Raw genomic sequence first — 18,034 nt, 5'->3', positions numbered from 1 at the left:
GTGTCAAAACCTAGATTAGCATTAGCAAAATAACTAGGCTAAAAATGATTTAAATAATTAAATTAAATTATTAAAAGAAGCTTTTTAGTTGCTAGTGGAAGAAGAATTAACTGAAGATATTTAAATTGTAATTCTGTAATTGACACACACATATATTTTAAAATAGTATAATCATCTTGATGTGAAACACACAGACGTGCCAAAAAATAAGAATAGCTTACAATTGGCACTTTCTATACATTAATTTAATGGGAAGATTAGATATCCATCTTAAATTACCAGCAGTTTTCTGCAAGACAAAAGCTATTTGCACACAATTATCACTCTTCTCACATAATTCCTAGGACTTCCATGACATGTGGTGTAGAGCACAGTCCCCTTTCTGACTGTGAAGATGACTTTCCTGTACCAGAATCAGCACAGTGCACTGCAGACCCTTTCTGAGCACCTAACAGATGAGATGGCACACTCAAGGCTCCCAGTTCACTGATTCATTGCAGATATGTCACCTTAAAGCACAACACACACGGAAATCAGATGCTTAAAGGCAATATAAATCTTATTACAACTATGCAAAGTCAGTATGCATGCAGTAACACATGCCTGAAAAAGGCAGAGGAGGGTTAAAGGAAAGACTGCAGGGAGCAGACTACAAGGGTAATTTCCTTGTCCAAATACAGTCCCTATTACAAAGTATGCAAAAACTAATGATGCAGCAGTCTGAAAAAGACTTTCAAGCAGTACTACTGCTCTGATTTTTCCAGCTACAATTCACTGCTGTCAAAGCTACTATAAATCTAGAAGTGGAAGCTTGAGGCATGAGAAACTGCAATGACATAACTTTCCATGGCTGTGTGCATATGGTGGGAGTGAAGTGCTCAGCTTACCCGTGCAGATAAATATCAGTCTTGGTTATAAACTCCTCTGATTTGAGAGCAAGGTAAAACAAAGAGACAACTTCACTGTTATTCACAGAGGCATAGGAACATAGATGTTAGAAACAACCTCTGGAAATCACCTTGTCCAACACCCTGCTCAAAGCAGTTCATCTAGAATCAGTTCCTCATTAACTTGTCCAGTTAAGGTTTCAATATCTTCAAGCAAAGATATCCCCCAAAATTTTCACTCTTTGCCTCCAAACCCATCAGTCTCACCCAACTTTCTACTCATTTTCACATTCACTTATCTCACCAGCTTGGTGAGAAGAAAACTGTGGAAGACTGTCACAAGGGTCTTGCTAAAGTAAAAGCATTCAGCACTCACTGAATCCACAGTGCTGGTCACCTCATCACAGGAGAAGCTGGGTACACAGGCTGCACAGGGTCAGCCACAGGTAAACTTGTGTTGTCAGCTGCCTGTCACTTTCTCCTCCTTCCTGTGGCTGGAAGTAGTTTCCAGGAGACCTTGCGCCATGTCCTTCCCAGGGGCTCAGAAGAGCTGACCAGTTGTCACCTGAGATCCTCTCATCAGCTTTGTTGAAGGTGGGTGCAACAGCTGTCTTTTTCTCCTTCAACAGGAACCTGCCTAGGTGCCATGACCTTTCAAAGGATAGAACAGCCTCCAGTGACACGAGTCAGCTCCCACAGAACCCCTGGATGAACCTAATGTGCCACAGACTTGTCTGTGTCACAGTGAGTGAAATGCTCCCCAGCTCTATCCCCCTTTCCCATGGGTACTGTGTCGCGCCCGCCCCGACCCTGCTCGAAGGCCTAGGCACCCAAGAGCAGGTCTTATCAGTGAAAACAAAATAAAACACAATCAACAAAAAAAACATTGAGCTCTTTGACCTTTTTCATGTTGTCATGAGGTCTCCTGCCCTCACTGAGCAAATGTGCTACATTTTCCTTTTCCTTTGCCTTTACAGTTGACGTACAACAAGAAAGCTACTCTGTGCCCTTCACAGTCTCTACCGGTTTCAGTTGCAGCAGAGTATTGACTTTCCTCAACACCACCTTCCACACTCAGGCAATGGGCACCTTCCGGGTGACCCTTCCTTGTTCACAGCTTGTCTTCCATTTCCTTCACACATTTTTGACTCCTCCCACTCCTCCAGACCCCTGGACACCTCTGTTCTGCCCATGGAGCCCTCACTCACCTCAGGTTACGAGAGACCTCCCCTAATTTGAAGGTCCCTTCACAAAATTAGCAAGCCTCTTTCCAAAGAGGCTCCTGCCCCACATTGTCATATGTTTCTCATCTCTGTCACGCAGTCTTTATCCTTTGAGGAGGGTCCCAAAGAAACTATGTTAATCTAATCTAATGGCCACAAGAACTTTAAAGACAAGGTGTAGGTTTTCCGTTCCAAACTGATGTGCAAACACATCTGTATTCCTAAAATCCTCTCATCAGACTTAAAGCTCAGACAGCAAGTAACTCCACTTTCATCCATGCCAAAAATTCAGAGTGCAAACTACAGAAAGATATAAATATATAGTACCTATGAACACAGACAACCACTCAACTTGCAAGTTATCTTCTTGACTGATTATATTTGGAGACTGACTGACACTGCAATTAATTCTACGAACAGAAGTATAAACCATGCAAGTTGATGCAACGCATTTCTACAGTCTAGGGAAGTTATGTAATCATATAAGAAGCTATTGTGTTTTGAACAGCTAAAAGGCATATATAACAGAACTCTGTTGTAGGCTTCAAATCTGAAATTAGCCTACCACTGCCCATTTCTTGCATGCTCCTCTATAGTGCTTCACAAATTTGCTTCTTATCCACCTAAAGACAATTTCCAGAATATTTTATAAAGTCCTCACCGTGACAGCGATTTTAGGACCCTGGCAATAGCCCTGGTGTCTCCTGTTCTGTTCTTGTGACAGGTTTGTAGTATTTCACAATCAGAATGCAATAGGAAGCACTTTTTTCCCTTCCTCCACAAACAGAAACTTTGTAAACCCTTCTAGTTTACAGATATTGTTTTGATTACACAGGACAAGATGCAATGAGGTAAATGTTACTTCTTTTTTTTTCCTCCAAATTGCTGCCAGATAGTTTTGATTATTTACATATTCCATATCCTACTGCATCAACATAAGTTGGAAAATAATTTATTTAAATATCTCACACAATGCAAAATGCTATCCCATATTTTCCCCAAGGACATGGTTCAAATACTCAAGAGCACAGAGAGGACAAGACTGATAGCATGAATGTCAGCAATAGGATGTGATACAATGACTATATGTTAAATTACTGCACTATCTGCAATGATCTTCCTCCTCTTAATCAAGAGAATATTCACACCACTTGCACTTGAATTCTCATGGTCTTTTAGCCAGTACTGAGCTGGAATCTTCTTTCAGTACATTCAATCCAAATACTGAAAAAGTATATATTAGGTGAAAGTCTAAGTCCTTCTTCAACCTCCAGTTACTCTTTCCAAGTTGTACAAAAACAGCTCCAAAGAATTTTGAAGAATTAAATTAATTGAGACGCTATTTATTTACTTTGGAGTAAAGTGCATCCATATACATCCCTTTTTAAGGGGAATATTTTCATTTATCTCCTAGGTACTGGGAAAAATAATAATAAAAAAAAAAGGCATCACATGTTTTATCGTATAAATAATTATAGCTACAGCTAACTATAGAACTTCCTCTGCTATTACAAAGCACAGTAAGACAAGTAATGGAACATGTGAGCTTCATGATTTATGAACAAAACCCCATAAGTGTTTCAAGTCCATTTCAAGACAGAACAGGAATGGAGCTTCAAAGATTTCCTGCAACTAATTCTACACCATCATTAATGAAAAGCATCACTCACTTTCTGATCTTTACTTCTGGTACAGCCTCTTCATCAGTCTATGAATGCAGATTTAAAGCTGTCCATCATCTGTACAGAAGTGTTCTATAGCAGTTTATTTAAAAAAAAAATAGAATAAAATCAAAGCAGCAGCTGAGAATTAGCAAGCACTTAAGGAAAGATATTGCAGCAAAAGCACAAACTTGGCGACTTTCCTGGAGATTAAAAGCAAAAATACTGCACACTGCAAATGTACCAGTTTACCTCACGTATTTGCAGGGAACATTTGCCAACTAAATCATAAGGATCAACATCCTTGTAACAACAAGGCAACTGAAATGTCTCTGTGAAGAAATTGCCATCTGCAAACATCTTCCCAATTTACATTCTCAGAGTGAAGAAATAACAAATTGGTATGTAAAGCAGAGCAATGGACTAGACAGAAATGGTTTTAAATTGCCACTTTAAGCACAACTTGTCTCCTTGGAGGATTCTCAGACATTCCAATGGCTAAAGTACTGGAGTATAAGTATTTTCAGATGGGTTGTTTTCCCTCATGACCTAAAAGAACTGTTTTCACCTCATCTGTGCCTCAGTTTCTCATCGCACAGAGAAAAGAGCATGAACAAAAAATTATACAATCTGAGCTGAGACACTGAATGGACAGTAGCCCTTAAACACAAGTGAGAGCGGTCAAATATTCTGGTCTATGCCTTTTCTTAGTGTAGGTCCATGATACCTTAGGTGCTTAACAAAACAAATGGCCTCCCTGGCTGATGTTGTTGATAAAATGAGGCACCTTGCAAACACTGTTAGACTAAGACATTTCATATTTGTATCCTAAGCCTGTTCCAGCAGTAATGCTGATTTCCTTCTCACAACCTCTGAAGCCTGAAGTCAGATCTAAGTACAGAAGACAGTGTAATAGTTCCTTCCCACACCTCCTATTATCACCTCCTGCTGGTGATTTGTTGCCAGTTAACAACTGCATATGCAACCTTTTCTGAAACAGCTTCTCCTGTCACCCAAATATATACTATATTGTCTTTAAGTCAATGCAAACTAAGCAAGCACATGCCTAATTTCAGCATATATGATTGACTACTGTATACTGTTTTTAAACATTGACTTGAACTAGTAAGTTGAATGCTTGATCCCCAAGGGTTAGCTAGCTTGCACAAATACAGTAAGGGGAAAAAATAAAAATAAAATCAGCAAAAGTTGATTTGATTTTGTACTTAGGCCTCATAGTTTCATTTTCTGTAAAGGCTGTATTGGTTGTAACACAGAAGCACATATGCAAACACTAAGTTCCCCTTCAGATAAAAATAAAGCAATTCTGTGGTCCTGTGCCCTAAATTCTGCTTTAATATAAGCTGATAAAGGGGGCCAAAAGTAATTTCACAAAATCTTGAAAAAAGAGCTGATGCCATCTCCCTTTCCCTTCCCTTGTATTTAAATATAACTATAATTTATCTTTGTATCACACATGTTCATCACCATCGTAAGAAATTAAACAACCTCCCTTGGAATTCATATTTGATAGCCATCAGAAACCCAAGAGTTCAGAGACATGAGTAAATTACACCTCAAGTCATACAAAGACCAATAAGGGGTGCAGGAAGACAAAAATCACTCAAGGTTCTTGATTAAGTTACAAACTATTTATAACATTTCAAAAGGTTTATTTCACTAATGTGCAAAATAAGTTGCACTAATGGTTTCATTTAGAAAAGTCAGCAAAATATTACTGATCAAAGGCACTTTTTTTTCCTCCCCTATGGAAATATTTTGGCAACTGGACTATATGTTAAGAATAGGTGTGCTGTAAAGCTCTCATGCTGCCAGCAGTTCTCTGTGGATGGAGCTGCTCCCTAAAAGGTCTTCATGGGTCCTACCACACCTGAGACCCTCAAAACATGTCTACAGATGCCAGTTACGGAACACTGTGAAAATACAACTCTTCTAGTTGACAGCCAAGTTAAAAACCTGTGTCATTAACACTGGCATGTTTACTTTGTTCCCAAACAGCCTGTCCAGGGAAGGAGTAGAAACCCAGCAACATCAGCCTTTCTGGAGTGGAGCAATTCCTGAAGCAGACACTGATGATTCCTACCTTAACAATTTTTATTTGCACAGGTGTAACGGACCATTTGATGATGGACTTGTGATGGTTCTTTTACCTTGATCTCAGAGTGCAAAATTAAGGCAACCAAAATGCCAAGGGGTTATAATTCAATCAAGCAGTGTTGCTTTATTAATTTGCCCATACAGCAGCACGCGATGGAGAGAGAGAAAAAGAAAAGGGAAAAGAAACAGGGAAAAGTAAAAGTAAAGATGAGAAATGAGGTTGCGTTTATCACCGGTCCAGTTCCAGAAGCATCCCTCTGGTCTCCGGTCCCGTGGAGTCCTGACAGTCCTCCGTTGTGGTTTTGGATCCTCTGGTGGGAAGATCTTCAATGGTGTCCATTCGGGAGTCATCTTTTACACTTCTTCACCCCCGCTTGCTCCCATCGTTTTAGGCCAGTCTTCACCTCGATTTTGCAGCCCAAGCTTGTACTGCGCAGGCTCGAAAGATTCACACTTTCTTTTGCCAACGCTTACATGTCCAGTATTCAGGTGTCCTTTTCTGGTCCATTGGGTGAACTCAAGACCCTTGGCGAGCTTCTGGGCATGCTCCTTTTCATTGGTCATTGTTTGGGGGAGCAGGTGAGGGAGACATATAACTGAGGCTGCAGGTGAGAACACATCTTCTGGATGGCAGCTATTGTCCCTGGGTCGAAGAGACCCTCATAACAATCACTTTTGGAGGTGGGGGCTGGTTTGGCTGAAGCAGCAGGCAAAGTCCACACAGCAACCATTGTTAGTAGCAGCCCCCCCTGGATCAGAGAAGCCAGTGCAACACAATGCTTCTCCTTGGGCCTCTCTCCAAGTCATTGTCCATCTGCTCTTTCGGTCAGGGCCTCATTTCTCTAAGTTCTTGATGGTGATGTTCAGGCAAATACTGCTCTGTCTTTGGATCAACTCTCACAACAGGACAACAAGAGAAAGAGCAAAAAGCCACTGCAGATGGATATTTAAGAGCCACTGCACATAAACAGTTACAAGTCTCTAAATGGGTAATGAGCTATGTCTCTGGGGTTCCAGCACCCAAGATAGAAAGTACAATACCTAAAAAAGTCAGATACAGGTTTTTTGTTGGTGGTGTTTGGATGTTGGTGTGTATGTGTTTATTTATTTTTTTATCCCCTCACCATACCTTTTAAAGTCACTGTTTTTTTCAGAGATATTCCTACATTAAAATGGACTTTTCACAGAGAAAGACATTAGGAGTATGAGCTTGGCTAAGGCATCCATTTACAAATTTTCTTCTCTCTGTCACTTTTTGTAGGTGAGCTTTCAACAAATGCTAGGAAGGTTTCTTGTTTTGACTGCACAAGGGAAAAGAAAGCCCCTGGCAACAGAATTGCAATTGCTTTGTAAATGCTGTGGTAAGAAAACTGGAGCATAGCCCATATCCCATGACTTTCTAAAAACCTTGTATCTGGAAGGCATTGATCTTCAAGAAATACTTCACTTAAATAAATTCACATATTTCTTACATAAAAACATCAATGTATATTCCATTTCAAGCAACTTAATGGTTGAAACAAACCAAAGCCTCAAAAAAGATAGTGTGTATTCATCAAAATACCTTTTATCTTTATCAGAAAGTTACAAAATGATTTGTTTCTAGACAAATGTTATATTTTCAGTTGTTTTATTTTAAATATATCTAGATTGCTCTTTTACAAAATGATTTTTTTTTTTAAGACAAAAGTGCCAGATTTGCTCTTTTCCTGAAATACCCACAATTGTTTCTTGAACCAAAGTCAGCTTTTGCTTCTGCATCATTTTAAGTACAACTTTCTTCAAATATTGAAATAAAGCAACATTTCATGTTGGAAAACATATTTTGATAAATCTAAGTTGTTGGAAGTTGGCCTATGCACACTAATCTGCACAGATAGTCATAGAAAATGCAGGAAGTGCTCAAAGTATGTGTAAATGAGATGATGGGCAATATTACAGCACTCTGACTTATGACAAGATGGCTAAGTTGTCTCAAACTGGTCAGAGTATGAAACGCTAGGGCTGGGCAAATTGTATCCATCCACTGAGCATTTTTTTCCTAAGAAGTAACTTTGATTAAAGGTTATCTGTGGGAATCATGCTTGGGCCATTGTGTTTATATTGGTAAGAATAAACAATTAACAGAGAAGCCACATCAAAAGTTCCCTGTACTAAACACTGAAACCCATCACGATCTGCTTTTGGATGTTCTTGACAAAAGGACTGACAAGCCAAGAGTAATACTATGCTCTTTTATTAGTGCAGTGGCAGGCATAGGATAACACTTGAATTTAAGCCTATTGCCTCCAAAAATGCCAACAATGGCTACACCTAATATTGCTAATAAAAATCGTATTATCCAGAGCAGTGGGTTTTTTGGTCATTCTTATTCCTGGAGTGGCTTCACTGAGATGATCTTGAGAGTTTCTGTAGATTCAAATGACGCTTTACCCATTATATATTTGTGAAACCTCCATAGAAAGTAATAAATAATATATTTCCTTTAAAATAAAATAGATTCCCTATAAAAAATAATAAAAAAAATCAGAGAACCTACAATAGGATATGTAAGTACATACATAGGTACACAGAATTCCTTTCAACCTTATTTCTGTATAGCAAAACTTCATCTTCATGAATTTATGGACTTCAGTCTAAGGGAGTGTTTCCGACGTGATATATTGGTCTTATTTGCATGTAACTATGGGAGTAAGTATTCCTTCTCCCACCTGTCCAACCTCAACAAAACATTCACAATAACTATGCGAGAAGTAGATGCCCTGGATTTAAGTGTTGTATTTTCTTCAATAGCAGCATGTGCAAGGAAGCACTGGCATTTCAGGACTGCAGAAGGAAACTGTATTGGAAGATGGTACCAAACAATTGCATTACAGTTGGCACATATGATCCCATAGCAAATTTCTCATCGTTTACTGCTAAAGTTTTGCACAATAACTTATTCAGTTGATCACAAAAAAACCAAAACAAACCAAAAAAACACCGAACAAAACATACCCTTTGGTCTTATGGACCTAAAGATGTATTCAGTATAATTACAGAAACTGTCTTCAAATGATCATGCAAGGGCAAACTTCCACAGGTTACAAAATCAATAGAGACACATTGAAGAAGAATGAACAGGACTGGGTTGGATTACCCCTTAGAATAGCATATGCTTCTGATCTGAGAAATGCCATAGGGGCTCCGAATTTTCAGTTACCAGCTGGTTACTCAGCTTTAATACAAGGTCAAAACATTCAGTGACAAGAAACTTCACATAAACCCATGTGCATGCACTAGCTGTAAAAATGTATTTTGGTTACCATGATTTCTGCAACAGCATGTGTGTGATATATGGACTGTATTAAGACACAGGATTTTTTCCCACTCTGGGAGCAAGTCTGAATAATGTATGCACTTTGCACAGCTGAAAGAGTGTGCGAAAAACAGCACTTTGTACAGCTTATGTGTACACCGATCAGCACACAGGCCACTAGGCAGACAAGTGGCTACAGCTTCTGTGATACTTCAACAGAGAACACTGCACCAGATTATCTCCTTCCATCAGGACTTCTCCCACCATACAGTACCAGCTGAAAAAATCTTAACAATCCACACCAGAGTAACTTTGAATTATGTAGAAGATTGGATATTCCTTTTAAGAAACAAGCCAGAAATCTCTTTTCTCAAACCGAGCTGCAGATGAAGCAGGTCTGCTCTGCCCCAGCTCACAGACAGGCCAGGGACACCCAGATGTCTGACAGGAGCTGCCTCCACCCAGGTCAGTCACCTGCACGGCAGCCACACAACACAGGAGGATTGTCCCAGTTTGCGTCCAGCTGGCAGACCAGAGACAGCATTTATACAGATGTGGATGTTCGTGAAGCATTTAAGAGCCAAAGCACCCAGACTGTGAGACACCCTAACAACATCGATCAGTATAGAGTGCTGGCAGCCAGAATATCCCTCTGCATTTGTTCCATCATAGCAGAATGCAGCAAACTGGGGCCCCAGGTCTCTCTCTCACTTTAACCACAGCTCATTTTCCCTGTTTGAACTGCAATTGTCTTTATGTAGAGCAAAACTGACAGTTACAGTGATGAGTAATGACAATGCCATTAATAGTCTCCTGCTTAAATCTCTCTGTTAAACATTGGCTCTTATAGAGGCAGAGGCTATGATGTCAGTTTAACAAAAGCTGACTGATGTATTAATGAGAGAGACTCATTAGCAAAATTAGATCTGCTGTTCAGCAGAGGCTGATGGTATCATCCTATCTGTATTAGAAGTGTGCATGTTAGCACCCAGGATTTCTGGCAGAAGGCTGTCAAGGACAAATGTGAACCCTTCCCTCCGTAACATAGCAGCTCTGATTTGAAAGTGCTACAGCAAGTGAAACAACTCAGTATTTGGCTAAGAATTTGTAAATACTTTTTGCTGGTAGTAAGCCCTCTGCAAGACATATGTTTAAGAAGAAAGGTTTAAGCATGGATGACAGACTCAGTGTCTGACTCTGAGTGCCACTGCTATGTCTGTTAACAGTGCATTTGGCTAATTGCCCCGTGTCACTTTTCTGAAATACCAACAAGAAAAACATGGATCCTTTCTGCAAATGAAGTAGAGGTGCAAATTGCAGTCACACCTCTGTATCTCGTTGGAGCATCACTTCTTGCCTCCATGAACAACACAGACTCACTTGCCTACTCATGGCAAGTAGCCACCGTTCAAGCTTGCAATAGGGATCAGTCACAACACATTATCAGTTTCATGTTGTACTGTAGGAGACAAGCTTCTGCACAGGAGGAAAAAAAAAATAAGTACTTTAACTTTGCTATTGATCTGGATTTTGTGCTATTCTTCTGAAAAAGGTCCCTTCTCTTACCTCTATCATGACCAACAGTGGCCTGTATGTGTGTAGGAGAGACTGCATTGCTGTGAGTGGTGATCACGTATCTCTGACAGCTTATCATGGGTTTTGTTACGATCTAAGGAAAGAAGGCACTGTTTACAGAAGGGATACATGCAGCTTTTGATAAATTAAACCTCCTGAAGGGAACAAAAAAAGAGAACCATAGGAGAGAGAGCACTTGGACATAAGAGGTCAAGTTGACCTAGAAGTGGTCACTGAAGGGTTCACAAAACACCTACAATCTCCATCCTTACTTTTCTTCCACCCCTTAAGGTCCTTGCAATCAATTTTGGCATTTATTCCCCTGTGCTCGTTAGCTCCTACACACACATTGGTTAAGTGATTGGGAATGCAAACTGCTATGATCAGAAGAGAAATGCAAGCTCTGCAAGATCATCATGATCTCTTTCAGTGCTACTGATCATCAGTCTGTTTATATTGAAAGAAAAAGTCACAGCAGCCAAAATTAAAAAGCAATGAATGTTCAAGTAATTAGCTGAAGTACCTTTTTCTTTTGTAGTGTGAAATGCTGGTACAAACCTCAAACAAGTGACATTGCTTTCCTCATCTTGATGAGAAAAAGTCACTCCTTCCAAAAATGGGAATCTATATAAAGTGCTCTGTTTTGAGGCTTGCTTTGTATTTTGCAGGATAACACAATACACACACATATGGCAACACCACTTTCAAGGATAATCCACACTTTCACTTTCATTTTTTCATCGTAGTCTCTGTAGATATTTTTATTATGTACAGCAACCACACATGTACAAATAATTATAGACTGAGTGAGCAAATAGCTTGTGTTGTTCACGCATCACCTTCCAAATGTTTCTTTAATGAAGACAAACCACTTCTTGCTGAGACTGCAGATCTTTTTAAAGTATACATAAATATTTCCAAAGCTTATTAAAACTACACCTTCTAAATTTTTAAACATCTAGCTGCTAAAACTGTAACGATTTCAAGGCAGAAAGAGACGAACTACAGCACACTACTGTGCATGCAATGATTGAGCATAGGCATGTTTTTGTAACCAAAAGACTTTTAAAAAGCTACAAGAAAAATCACCCACCAGCTTCCCATTTCTATATAAATTATTATGCATTTTAATCCAGGGCATTGGAAGTTAAAAATTTTGTGAACAACTCTGTGCTTTCTCTGCATTATTCTTCAGTTTCAAACCTCAAACGGTTAATATTTTCTTCAAGATCACTCCACATAGTTTGTCTTTCATTTTGAAATTATTCTAAGAATTATGTAAACAGAAATGCAAATGAGAGTTTTTCTGTGAAAACCCATCTCTCACAAAATTAAAAAAAAATATGCTTCAAAGAACACATCATCTTCATCAAGGTAAGTATTTCAGAATTTTAAGTTCTTTGACGAGATGTCAGGATAGGAAAGCTACTGTAACGACCCTATTCAAAATAAATAAGTAAATAAATGAGACCAGACATGTTTCAACCAGATGTTTAAATTTTCCTGGTTTGCTAGTGACTTGATGAGGTTCCTTTCCTAGACAGGGCTAAGAATGACAGTACTAAAAGAAGCAAAAGTGCAATGCCACTAGTTATTTTCAAATACTTGAAGAGCATGAAAAAACATCTCAGCTTCCGTGTTCTTCAACTTTTTGAAAGTAGTTGGCAGTTACATTAAATCTGAACAGCTAAGGAAGTTATTATGGATTCACACAATACGATATTTCCTCAAAGATAACTCAATATGGAGCAAACTATGGAATAACAAGGTAGATCTTGTGTGCTGCTTGCACCAATAACGTGCAAGGGAAACTCAGTTTCCTACGTGGTATCTTGTTGCAGTTAGCTGCTGCAAAGCCTAAAGTCATGAACAGTAAATAAGTTTTGCCTGTTTTCTACATCTGACATATGCACATTGATACCAGAGGTCAGAAGACTAGAACTAAACTACAGCTTCCCATTGTCTCTGTTTTCCAACCCTGCAGGAAGAAAAAAGCAAACACACACCATGAACTGATGCTCATGTTTGTCTCATTCCAGGTGAGAAATAGCCACATCTATCACTGCAGAAAACAGTTTTATATACAAACATCTTTCTACATACAGCAGGGAAAAAGGAGATGCTGCGATACAACCATTCACCTGGCCTGGTGGGCGTTTAGGTGTTTTTCTGTCAAAACCACACATCCTCCAGAGGTACAGACAACAAAACCTCAAAATTTACACAAATCAATCTGTATTTATTTTCCCATACACCAAATTGGATTACGTGGTAAGACCCCAGCTGCCTAACTGAAAATTAAAAGCACAGGTTTGTCTCATTTCTTTCAGTGGACCCATCAAGTGCCAAAAGCATTCCCTGATGTAAACTACTCTGGAGACCCACAGGTTTCCAAATAGAACCTAAATGCACACAAAGCCTTGATGATCTCCACTGGAGCTCAGAGAATGTAACAGCTGCAAGTGACTGCTCCAGCTAATTACTCCCAGCAACAAAAAGAATAAACAATCACTACAGGAAGAAGGCTCTCTGCCAGTGAAATATTAATGCATTTTTAGACAGCTGCTGCTTGCCCTGAATCTTGGTTCAAATCTTCTCAAAGGTAAAACTCCTTCTGTAAGTTGCTGCTCTTCTAAAAGTTTCTACAGGTTAGCAAGAAGGGTAGGACAGCCTAGAAAAGACTTCAGGAAAACTTCAGCACTTTTTCAGTCAAAGTTGAGTACAGAAAACAGCTTTATGTTTTTCCTGTTTAAGAGTATTGTTTACCTGAGACTATTATACATAGTCTTGTAGACCTGTTCACAGAAATATTTTACAGCATGCCCTAAACATGCTTAAACTTTGCAATCTCTTGTTTCCTACACAAGTCTGTTCATAACTATAACTTCTTAGGGATTGCTCTTCACTGAGCTTGTGAACACATTTTCCACGACATCATGGTGTACCTCATCCCAGATGAATGCAGCTGCTTTAGGCATTCTTCAGCACAGACTTGCTCTTTAGCAGCCACTGATTAGGCATTTCAACACTAAGGCATCTAGCATCTCACAAACCAGTACAGCAATCTGAAAGCACAAGCAGAGATGCTCCCTGCAGTTTCAGCAGCCCAAGCCATGAACAATAGCACAAAATTATGCACAAAATCATACATTATTGTATGTCTCCAGCTGAGTGAATACAGGGATGTAGCCCATCAGTGAAGCAAGTGAAATCATGGTAGACAGGGCCTTGCTAATAGACTGGACAAAGTATCTGAAGCAAGTTTAAGTTAGTATTTTCAGATTTTACTATGCTGCTACAATGAATCAGTTCTAGCATGAAGAGATTTTTAAGCAAGGATTATTCCCATTAATGGAAGCAAATTCTCAAAAAAGCATTTTCCTTTTGACTAATGTGTACTATAGTACTTCTTGAGCTCCAATTGAAACAAATACTCTTCACTTAAAGACTGTTTCAAAGCAGCAGCACTCACAGTTGATTTAATGATGAAATGTGATGGACATAGCCACAGTCATGGTATGGCCAGTGTACTAAAAATAACAGTTCTAATAAGATCCTCCAGTGATTAAAACAGATGAAGGTCAGGGGAAATCATCTCAGGAATGGTTACAAGGCTCAGCATTTCAGGGGCTCATTCCCGTTCTGCACACACAGAAGGGCTTTATGACCCCACAGCCAAAATCCCTTCCCCCTGCCCCCCCCCAAGAAAAAAGCAGCACCAATCTACTATAACATGCACGGAGCCTTTATTTGTGACCACATCCATGGGATGCTACTGGGGCCACTGCTGTGCCGTGGCATTATCTGAACTATCATGTCTGACCAGTGTTTCACTTCAAAGCCTTGAAGTCTTCTTGGCCTTGATCAGGAAATGAAGACAGATGACCTTCTGAGAGCAAAGTTTCCAAAAAACCTGGAAAATCCATTTGTTTTCAAGCATCATTTCCTGTAACACATAAGCCTTGAGTTCACTTTACCAATCTGCCTCTGTTCACGCAATAGGTCCATTTTCCAGTGAATTCTGGAAAGAACAAATCTGGAATAGCATATACCTGAAAAAATATTTCATTTTCTTAACCTTTGTTACTTTTCTCCCTCATGTTGGTTTTACACAGAAATTTTGCTGCAGTGTTCCCAGACTACAGAATTTAGCATCAAACTTTATTGTCTCAGCTGATTACTCAGCTCATCATATAACATCTCTTGCTATGCACAGAACTACTGTTTTGACAGCACAGAACTGGAAGGCTCATTTTGCCTTTGATCTTGCATATAGATTCACCTGCCAGTGGTACAGGGGAAATCAGTGTGAAGTCTTGTTTTTCTCTCCACAGTGACAATGTGTGACAAATAAATCATTAGCAGTGGAATTTACGTAACAAAATTCCAACTAAACAGCGATTTATTTTTGCACAATTTATTTTCCTGCAGTAGACAGGGTCAAAATACTTTTTTCTTTTACTATGTTGGGAAAAAAAAGGAATCCTTTTACCTCTATCAAACAGAACAACTGGTAATCATTCTTACTGAAAGGTAATGGATTACTGGTATTTCCAAATACCCAATACTAAACCAACGTAACTCCACTTTATCCAGGGTCCTGAGGAAAGAGAAAGCATTTTCATAGGTACAGGCCTATAAAGACTAGTTTAACATTAAGCATTCTTCTACGTATATTTTTTCATGAAAATCAGATTTTTTATTTCAGAATAGGCTCCATGCTTCATCAAACTGTTAGAAAAATCTTGAATGTGAATAGAACACGCCACCACACATGCTAGTGGTTTCAGAGATCTGCGTTTAACCCTTCAGATAGGATTAGATAGGATTTCTAACATCTTTACTGAAACACAGTAAGTGACCTGCTTTCAGGAAAAAGAATCACCTAGAATCTTCCAAAAACGTAAATGTACTTGCAAACTCAATTTGAAATATAAAGTAGTATGAATAGCTACAGGAAAAAAAAAAAGTTAACAAGGTCACAGTGAAAAATGGCCATTATTAGAATTATTTCTGTTCCAGAAGAAACAAAGCTATTCCTTCTCAGTGCCATTTTTCTCTTTTAAATTCATCACTATTACATTGCTTTCTGCTTTTTACAGTTGATTTCTTGAATTTCCTAGGACAAGGGCTCCTAGAAAAGAACACCACCAGACGATGCCAGTAAGTTGTATTAACTAGTTAAATGTTACCTTCTGAAAAAAGTCCTTAACAGATATCTGAAGGATATATTTAAGGCTAGGCCTGCTTTATTGCCAAGATGTGCAACAGCCCTGCAACCAGAGAGAAGCCATACCAGGATACACTGTGTTCTCTGGTCTGAAATTGTGCACACAGTCCTTGGGAAGAAGAGACCAAGCAAATCCTGGACCACTAACTAGAGATACCCATGTTCCAACGCTACAATATCTGAAGTCAGGTTTTGTCTAGTCTCCAGCTGAGAGAAAAGGCAGGGAGAAGGGATGACAGGTTCCCCAAGCCTGCCATCCCTGGAGACATCCAGCACAACATCCTCCTATACACAAAAGAACGAGAGTCCCGTTTCACTCTTCCCATGTAGCTATTGTATATCCTTAGCACTGTACTACAGCTCATGATTTACTGACATGTGCTTTTAGGGAGCTGTTACAGCTGTAAACAATTTAGCATGTTTGGAACACATTCCTGTTAAAAATTCACTGTGTTATTTACAAGAGCAGGCATGCCAAAAACACATTGTAGGAGAAAAGCAGCATGAAAAATGCCATGCTTGCATGGGAGTCTAAGCATTGCTTGCACATGGAAAAGTACATGGTGGATTTGCCTACCTTACTGAGGGATCTCTGCAAGCTAAACATGCAGAAGCATTAGTGCTAAGTCTGATATTGAAAACCACTTGGGGTTTTGGTCTTGCACTTCTCCAAAATATTCCTGTGAACTCTGGAGCAGTGAAAAGATTGTGCTGAAACATAAAGAAAAAGATTACACTGAAGTAAAGAACAACACAATCTTTTCTTACCTGTAAAGACCTTTGCTGGCAGGGAAATCCAAATGAGCTTCCAATTGCTTAAGGAAGTGTCTTTCCACCTTCCCTTGTCAACGAGGTGGTTGCATTCTCTTTCTCTGGGTCTTCTCCCTATCAGCACCTTGAACAGATTAATCTTGTAACTGTATCTGTACATCTTGCAAGAATAGAAAAAGCATGTACAATCTGAAGAAAAAAAAAAGTTGTTATTTACACATCAAGGTAACTCTGACTCTCGCCTAAACCTTCACCCAACGAATCGCTCTCTCATGTCTGGGGAGATTTGTTTTTATTTTGCACATCTACTGAAGCTGTGGTAGTTCCACAGCACCTGATTTCTTTCATAACTTAATTCATTGTAGTGGGAATTTATCATCTTCTGACTGCATCAGTAGGACATGCAGAAGGGCACTACTGTAATTTTAGGACAGAAAGGAATTAAAAATACAGACTTGTCTGAGCTGAATACTGCATTTCAGTCCACACAGGAGGAAAAAGCACAGCCTTGGTGAAAAACACCTAGCTTGTAAGCTCACTTTAGTAGCCAAAAGGAGGGGAAAAAATACCAGTATTGAATGTGATATGACCCTCTGATACTCATCTGCTCCCTTTCTTTCTCCAGAGTCTGAAAACATCATCCTGGCAATACCAACATAATAACACTAGTAAATCTGAATGTCAAGCAACACTTCTTCCATAAAGCACTATGCATGAAGTATCAAGCTGAAGCTGGAAGTGACAATACATAGGCAGCTAAGACTGAGAGATGAAAATCAAACCAAAACAAAAAAACAACCCTCCCCTAAACCAGCTCTGCTTCATTTACTAAGAAAATCAGAATCTTAAGAGGGTTGATAGCTCAAATAGTGAACAGCTGACTAGATTTAGAAAAAAAATAAATCAGAATCTCTAAGGTTTGCCAATATCTGAAGACATTTATGGGGACCTAATGAGTAACAAGAACTCCATGGCCTTCAAAGTAAAGTGCCATTAATTGTAAACATGACATGTGCTCATCTATAGGACAAGGAGCCTGAACACACAGCTAGAAACTAGGTATATCCCAGACAATATTTCTATGGCAACCTGGAGTTACTCAAGGTGGAGAGGTAACAGTACCAACACAAAGAAAAAAATGTAGCTACATTCCCAAAGCTCTGGTGTGCAAGCAGGTTTACTCAGGTAAAGGACAGCATGTCAGCATGTCTGATGGAAGATTCACATTGGGTGCCTCCAACAGGTTCCGTCTCCTCTCCTCTGCAGCCAGG

The sequence above is a fragment of the Columba livia genome, chromosome Z (assembly GCF_036013475.1).
Source record: "Columba livia isolate bColLiv1 breed racing homer chromosome Z, bColLiv1.pat.W.v2, whole genome shotgun sequence".
NCBI classification, from domain to species: Eukaryota; Metazoa; Chordata; class Aves; order Columbiformes; family Columbidae; genus Columba; species Columba livia.
The sequence above is the reverse complement of the archived record's forward strand: the minus strand, read 5'-3'. Positions refer to the sequence as shown.